Here is a 7,220-nt window from a genome sequence, read left to right on the forward strand (position 1 = left end):
CTTGTCCTGGTTTTCTAACTGGCTCTAAAAAAATACTAGCAAAGCTGTCAGGTTTGAAAACAGTGTAGGTGACACTCTTAACTTGTTACAAAATGTTGTCTTAGCAGTGTGTAAGGTGCCTCGTTTTTGGAAAAACAGATAAATACGTGGTGAGCAACTCCCTGAAGTTATTAAGGCAGAAACAGACACACGGAGTGCATCATGAGGTGAAGCTCAAGCACAAGGGGAACCACATAGTTTCAATACTGATTTCAGGGGGTGGGATTTTTCCTCGGGGTGGTGGACCTCAGGTCAGGCATTTGTGGCACCACAGAATGGCTCTGCATGTGCCAACCCATTCAGACCTGACTTCTCAGCAGCACTTGAATGTGTCCTTGAAAGGCAGTAAGCCAATGGTGGTCCTGCTGGGTTATTTGCTATACAGACATGCACAGCAGATGACCGTCCCTGCCTCAAGGGGTTTAAAGCTCAGACCCTGTGAAGATTTACAAAGATGGTTTGCTTCACACACTGCAAAATGCCCCAGGAGAATTAAAGAAACAGCATACTGAAAATGTTCCATACAATTTTGTATTAGCCTTGTGCTCTCTCAAGAGACCACATAGCTGGGTATGAGCCTGCCAGTGATTATGCTTTACTCGACTGTAGAAATTCTTCTTTCTTGTCAGCCCATCAGTGCAGCAGAGCTGAAATTAAGTTTCTATTCTAGTTCTATTTTCATTGGTAATTTTCTTTTAGTCAGCACTTTCTTTGCTTTCAGTCAATGTGGAATTTTCTTTCTCCCCACTAAATATTCGGGAAAATTACTTCAGTTTCTCATAAGGATTTAAAAAAAAAAAAAAAGCCAATAAATGTGCTTTCTACTTGTTCCAAAAAATGGCACAACTCTAGCCTGATGATTTTTAATGCTGAATTTCTTCACTGAAACAGTATTTTGGGGTGTGGAGGGGGGGCTAATAACTGCCCTTTAGTCATGGCTATTACACCTAGCTTTGCAGAACAGTTAATTTCAAGGAGCTGGAAGAATATCTAACCCTTATCAGGTGGGGTGTCTATTTCTACTGGAAATGCTGTATAACTTTCCTGGCCAGTCTGGATCTGATTTGCACTCTCTCCACTGAGAGCTCTATCCAGGACTTCAGCAACCACAGGATTACCCCCTAAGTCCTGTGTTAAAGATGTGCTACAAACAGAGGCCAAATTACCTCCTTTGCACCCACTGTGGTGACATAAAACAACTTTTTTCATCATTATGGTGTCTTTTAAGTAAGTGAGTTGCCAGAGACTTGAAAGCAGCAGGAGCATGTTCAAGCTGCAGACCAGGAGGGTTATGGGATGCATGCTTAACTTGAAGCAGATGGACAGTACCACAGCTTAACCAGATCTCTACTTCGAGACTGAGATCTAGTCAAACACCCCGTTGTGCAGAAAATAAAACCAAACCAAGGACAATCAAATGTAGCTGAACCCTCCATTGCTCTATGTGGCTAATACTGAATACAAGTAAAAGCATTTAGGATGGAGGTTCCTGGGGAGACAGTTCTTCCCCAAGGATATCTCCCCATCATGTGAAGGTGAAAGACTTGGTACCAAGCCATCAGTACCACACCACTAGCAAACCAGGACCTGGTACCAAGCCATTAGCAAGCCAGCCCATTCTTCCCTAGACCCCAGACCCACACACTAAAGCTACTCCACCCTGTTTCTTTGCTTTTCAATGAAGGACAGGACTCCTACATAGTTGCCATGACTATCTTCAACTCTTTTAAGCCAAAGCCTCATTTTTTAAACCTCAGAGGCATTTGCTAGGATGAGCCATGGGCTTTCACACTTCATGGTGAAATTCCGGATGGAAAAAAGTAATTCTAACATATGAAGCAGAAGCAGAAGGACCTGTGGACCTCATCTAGCCTCCCTTCAGCAAGACCAGGACACTTTTCCCATAGCTGGAAAATGCAAAGTCCAAAGCAGGACTTCCATGAATCTCCCAGGCTCTTCATCTCCACAGCTCAGAAGTAGTTGAGCTAGCTGCTACCCCCTAATTCTTCCCAGGCCATGGGGTTGACTTTTATCAGTGACAGGAGCCCACCCACAGACTTATCTCATCTGCTTTCTTGAAACTGCACACAAAGGGTCAGAGCTATTTTCCCGCTTGGACAGCACAGGATTGCAGCCCAAGTGCACACCCATGCACAAGCAAGATCTGCACTAGATACTGAGGGGGATTTTAAAATGCATTCAGCATAGACTCAAATCTTCCTTCTCTGCAGATAAAGGGGTTTGGGATGTTTTGTTCTTTGCCTGTACTTCTCTTCTGACCCACAGAGGTATTCTGACTAGAAGATGACATGATTTATGTGGATGCATTCTAAAGCATAGGATTGTATTTTTCCTCAGCCAGTCTTCCTCCTTATCCATCTTCAGGCCACTTTAGTAGGCTTCAGACCTCACTAGGAGCCCAAATATCTTTTAGCCATTATGAACCATCTGCCCCAGGGTCCTCCTGCTCATCAGCTGCCAACATCAGAGCCAAAAAGAAGGGCAATATATAGACTCCACACAAAGCATGCTGACTGGTACCAAGCATTCAAGTGCCGTGGTGAGCCAGCTCTCACAGCTCTGCACAGAAGGTAGGAGGACCGTACACACAAATAAAACCATCTGGGTTCATCACAGGCAGCAGTCTTGCCCAGTTCTACTAGAAGGAATAAGGGAGGTACTAGTTTTTTCTGGACTTTCACTTCCTGGTACTATTTGACTGATCTATAAATGCCAGACAGTTCAGTATAGAGAACTGAGAAAGGTTACAGATAGCTTTTTAAATCCAGTTTGAGAACGTTTCTTTCCACTGCTCTCTTCTTGATTGTGGTTCTTTCCATTTTCAAGCAATATGACAACAAAGCAAGAATGGTCATTATATAGATGTGTCAGGCTGTTTCTGGACACGTACAGCAATGAGATGGAGTAACACTCATGTAAGTGAAGTGGACAGAAAATGTTTTCTAAAGATAGCAAGATTTTTGGGAGAGATAACATCAAAAGCAGTTGCATTTCCTTAATGTCTAAAAATTTAATGAAATATTTTCAGCTGAATGTCAAGTCTTGCAGAATATATCATTCTCAAGTCAGAAGGTCAGATGGATGGGGAACTGAGGGCAGGAAGAGGTTTCTCCAAATGTTTGACAGTGAGTAACTCATGAAAACCAAACAACATTTTCATTACCTATCCTGCAAAGCTGGGCCTCTAAAAGCCGAATACAAGCTGGAGCAGGGAGCCAGCCTGGATGATTCCTTACTCCAGCCTATATATATTTTTTGCCTGAATTAGAATCCAGGCAAATGCGCCCTAGCAGCTTTTCAGTTTCTTATCAGGAACATACCCATCATACGTTTTGGGACCAGGGTGCAAGAGATTTTCTGCAGCTGCATGGTTTACTGGTGGACTTGGCAGTGCTAGGTTAATGGTTGGATCTGTTGATCTTAAAAGTAACTTCCAACCTAAATGATTCTACAATTCTGTCACAAACCCCATTGCTCCAGAACATGGCTTTGTTCATCACCTCTTTTACACACTGACTATGGTGCACAGCAGTTCAGCAGCCTTGCTGCATCTGCTGCACCTCCAGTCTTTGTATTGCCCTGTTATCTTTTGCACCACCCGCATGATTGCTTTCCTGGACCTATCTGGCAAAGGAGTAGTTTTCTGCCTGTTTGCACTTACCACACCCCCAAGACACTGCTAATAATGACTTCTTTCTCTCAACCTCTCACTCCTTCATCCTGCCTTGCAATGCTGCCAGAACGCCAACTCATGCCTGGCATGGCTTGTGAATTTGGGCTTAATGCTTTGCACAGACAGTAAAATCACTTCTAGTCCCGGGCTGGCTGTGTGGGAGGCCTTGAAGTGAGCACTCAGTGGTAGGGTTTAGGTGCAGACTGACTAAACTGCAGTGGATACTGAAGCATCAGTTATGTATGGAAGGGGTTTTCCTTACCATATGCTTATATAATGTCAACCTTTATATCTAAGATAAGCACTTGAAAAACATTATCACTTAAAGGACAGACCTCTGATGGGGGTGGCAGGTAGGGCACATAGGGTGAGGCCAATGCCTTGGGAGGGGAGCAAGGAAGACGCCACTGCTCTGGTTTTGATGGTGAATCCTGGTTGTGTCAGAATAGCAAAAGGTGACTGTATACCTCCTCATCACCCATGATGAATTCATCTGCAAGATGGTGATCTTAGAAACACAAGGGCTAACTCTCCAGTAACAATTCTAGGGCTGTAGTGAAGGTCATCCTACAAGGAAATTCCCTCCACATGCTCATCATCAGCAGCTAATATTCCTATACTGGAGACCACAACAAGGCTCAGTTTTGCCAGGACATGTTCTTCCTGTGCTGGCACAGGACAAACTCCTGGCGGGTTCTAAAAATGGCCTGCAGGCTGTAACCCTAAACGCAGGGAGGAGATCACACTTCCTCATGAAGCGTGCCCCTGGGCCCCCATAAATTATAGAGAGACCCTCAGTAAAGGCTGGAGGGCCGGCTATTTGTTTTTCCTGTGGAGCCTGGGCTGGTGTTGATTCATGACGCTTGCTTAGAAGTGCTCTTTCAGCACATTTGCGTGAGACAGCAGCAGCGTGTGGGCCCTTGCAGATGTTAAAAGCACCGCAGGACCTCTCCTAAGCAAACAGGGGTGTTAATCCTTGGCCAGACCCCAGCAGAGGAAGCAGGATAATTTACACCCCACTTCCTGGGATTCTCCCTGTCCTGGGGACACGATTATACCTTGTCACTTCCTGCCTGGCAGTCAAGCCCTCCTGGCTTTAATGTACTCTTCTCACTACCCAGCACCTACCCAGAGGTCCGTTTCTTGCCAGACTCCAGCAGATTTTCATGGGCCTGCTACCTCTGATCCTCTTCAAGGAAATTTTTAATGTAGAGATGGAGACTTAGTGTGAGTTTGCCCCTTGTCTGCTAACAATAAGGTAGTGCCTGCACACCCCAGAGGAGGCTCTGGCCTCCAGAAGCACTTTCACCATAACTTAGCCCACTCGCCTGTCCTCAAACACCTGTTCTGCCATCTGAAGGTGGGTCTTGTTGCAGACAGTGAAAAGCTGAAGCAATGAGTATTTGCAAACTGCCTGCTGTCACGTAAATCTAACCAGCTTTTGGGACTGGTCACCTTGCTCTAACCAACAGAGCATACCCTGTGAAAGAAATTGTACATAATTTTACGGTACAGTTTGTTTTCAGAATAGTTGAGGGATGCAGCTCGATGCAGTGGTGTTCAAATTTACTTGAAAGCTATAGGGGTTTACGGTCCTTGATACATAGCGGGATGAATATGCTATTATATGTAGTGTTATGTTGAGAAAACAAAGTTCAAAGGCTAGGAGGGTTGCAAAACTCAACAGTATAGCCTATGCAGGGGCCAGGTTGTGTGGTGCATTCATGTAGCACTGTGCTGAAGCAGCTATGCCTCTTCTGGATTTCTTTGTGTGATCCATGCTCTGCTTTGGTGGCCAGAGACATGGAGCCATGCTAAATGAGGATGAAAAGTACCTCAAGGTAAACCATTGCAATCAAGCATGCTGATACATCTATGGCAGCCACCCCTGTCACAAATGTTATTATTCAGTGTTGGAAACAGCAGAACAGAGTTTAGAACTGAGACGTTCTTACAGTAGGTGCCTTAGAGAACTAACAGAGACAAGCTGCCCTCAAAACTGGGAAGCCTGACAGAAAGGATAGTAATGTTTCCTCGGAGCTTTAGGACTGGATCCAAGACCTGTCTCTGTTTATATGACGACCTACTTTCTCTATTATAACCTCACTAAAATATTACAAGGGAGAGAATGTTCCAGTTACAGCTGACAGTACTAGTTTCCTCTTATGTTCTGGTAAAGAAGCAGTGTTTACTCAGCTCTCTAGCTCAAAAGCCTATACACCTAAACATTTGCCATCTACCCCAGCTGCACCACCACACGTGATAGAAGAGGTCACCTCTTCCTGCAAATACTGCACTTGAAATCAACATTGCTGAATTACTGCCTGATCCAAATCTATATTGATGTCTTTCCCACAAACAGATGAGCTTCAGCTTACATTAACATGTCCCCTTAAACTGATTACACAAAGAAGTGAGGGCAACTCAGAAATCTGTTTTGGCTTGGCTTAAATAAAGCAAAAGTAAATCCGTTTAGTCTGACTTGAACACTCTTCTGTTCCTTCATACAGAAATTCCCACTGCTACGTTCAGTATTCTGGCTGTGTTATACCTTGTTTGCCAGATGAATTACTTCTTGCCTCTAAAGGCACATCATTCCTCTGTCCTGCAAGTAGTCAGGCCAGTGCTACTGGAAATCTAATGGTAATTGCTCTTTCTCAGCTGTTCATGGCACATTGTGCACTGCAGTAGTGGAAGGCACATGGACCCATGCATGTCTATAGTTTTCTTGAGTCTTTTCCCAAAGGAACTGCAGAAAACAGCTGCTTTCAACATCCTTGAGGACAGATGGCTTCTCCTCTCTGCCTACCACTTCCCTTTCTGTGACGACTGCTTCAGAAAAAGGATTGTGGATTTTTGGATACTTTTTCATTCAGGAGAGATACTGTGCAGGGCTGCTTGCAGATTGCACGTTTGCTTTCTCTGAAGCTAGACTTCACTACTGAGCAGAAAGCCTTCTACTGTCCCTGGTCCCAATTCAGAGAACATATACATACAGAGAAGTTAGGCCATTTTTTCCCCCTCATTATTTTTTCTCACCTATGTGAGAGAAGTCTCTGCCCTAATCTAAGCAGTTCTTCAAGCAAACCTAGCTAGGAAGAGGAGGTGGACGGCTTGTTGGAGCTCACATAGTTTTCATTGGAGCTAGTAATGCCTAAATTTCATGTAGCAGAGACAAGGACTGAGAAGAAATTCCTTTGGTTTCAGGAATAAATCTTTGGCTGAGAGGAATCATCTTCTGGCACTCTCTCTGTCTGTGCTGTGTACAAAGAAGCCCAGAGTCTTGCAGTAGCTCACATGAGAAGATGGACTTTATTGGTAAAGGCTAGGCAAGACAAACTCTCTGCCTTATGTTGCTAAGTATTCCAGTGCCTTCCCAGCATTCCCCCAGGGGAACTGAAATTTTTTAGCAGCAGAATTACTGGGTGATAACTATAGCACCAAATGTTTTCCCACTTAACTTAAAAACTATGGCTGCACCTCCACA

This window comes from Falco biarmicus, chromosome Z, assembly GCF_023638135.1.
Source record: "Falco biarmicus isolate bFalBia1 chromosome Z, bFalBia1.pri, whole genome shotgun sequence".
Taxonomy (NCBI): Eukaryota; Metazoa; Chordata; class Aves; order Falconiformes; family Falconidae; genus Falco; species Falco biarmicus.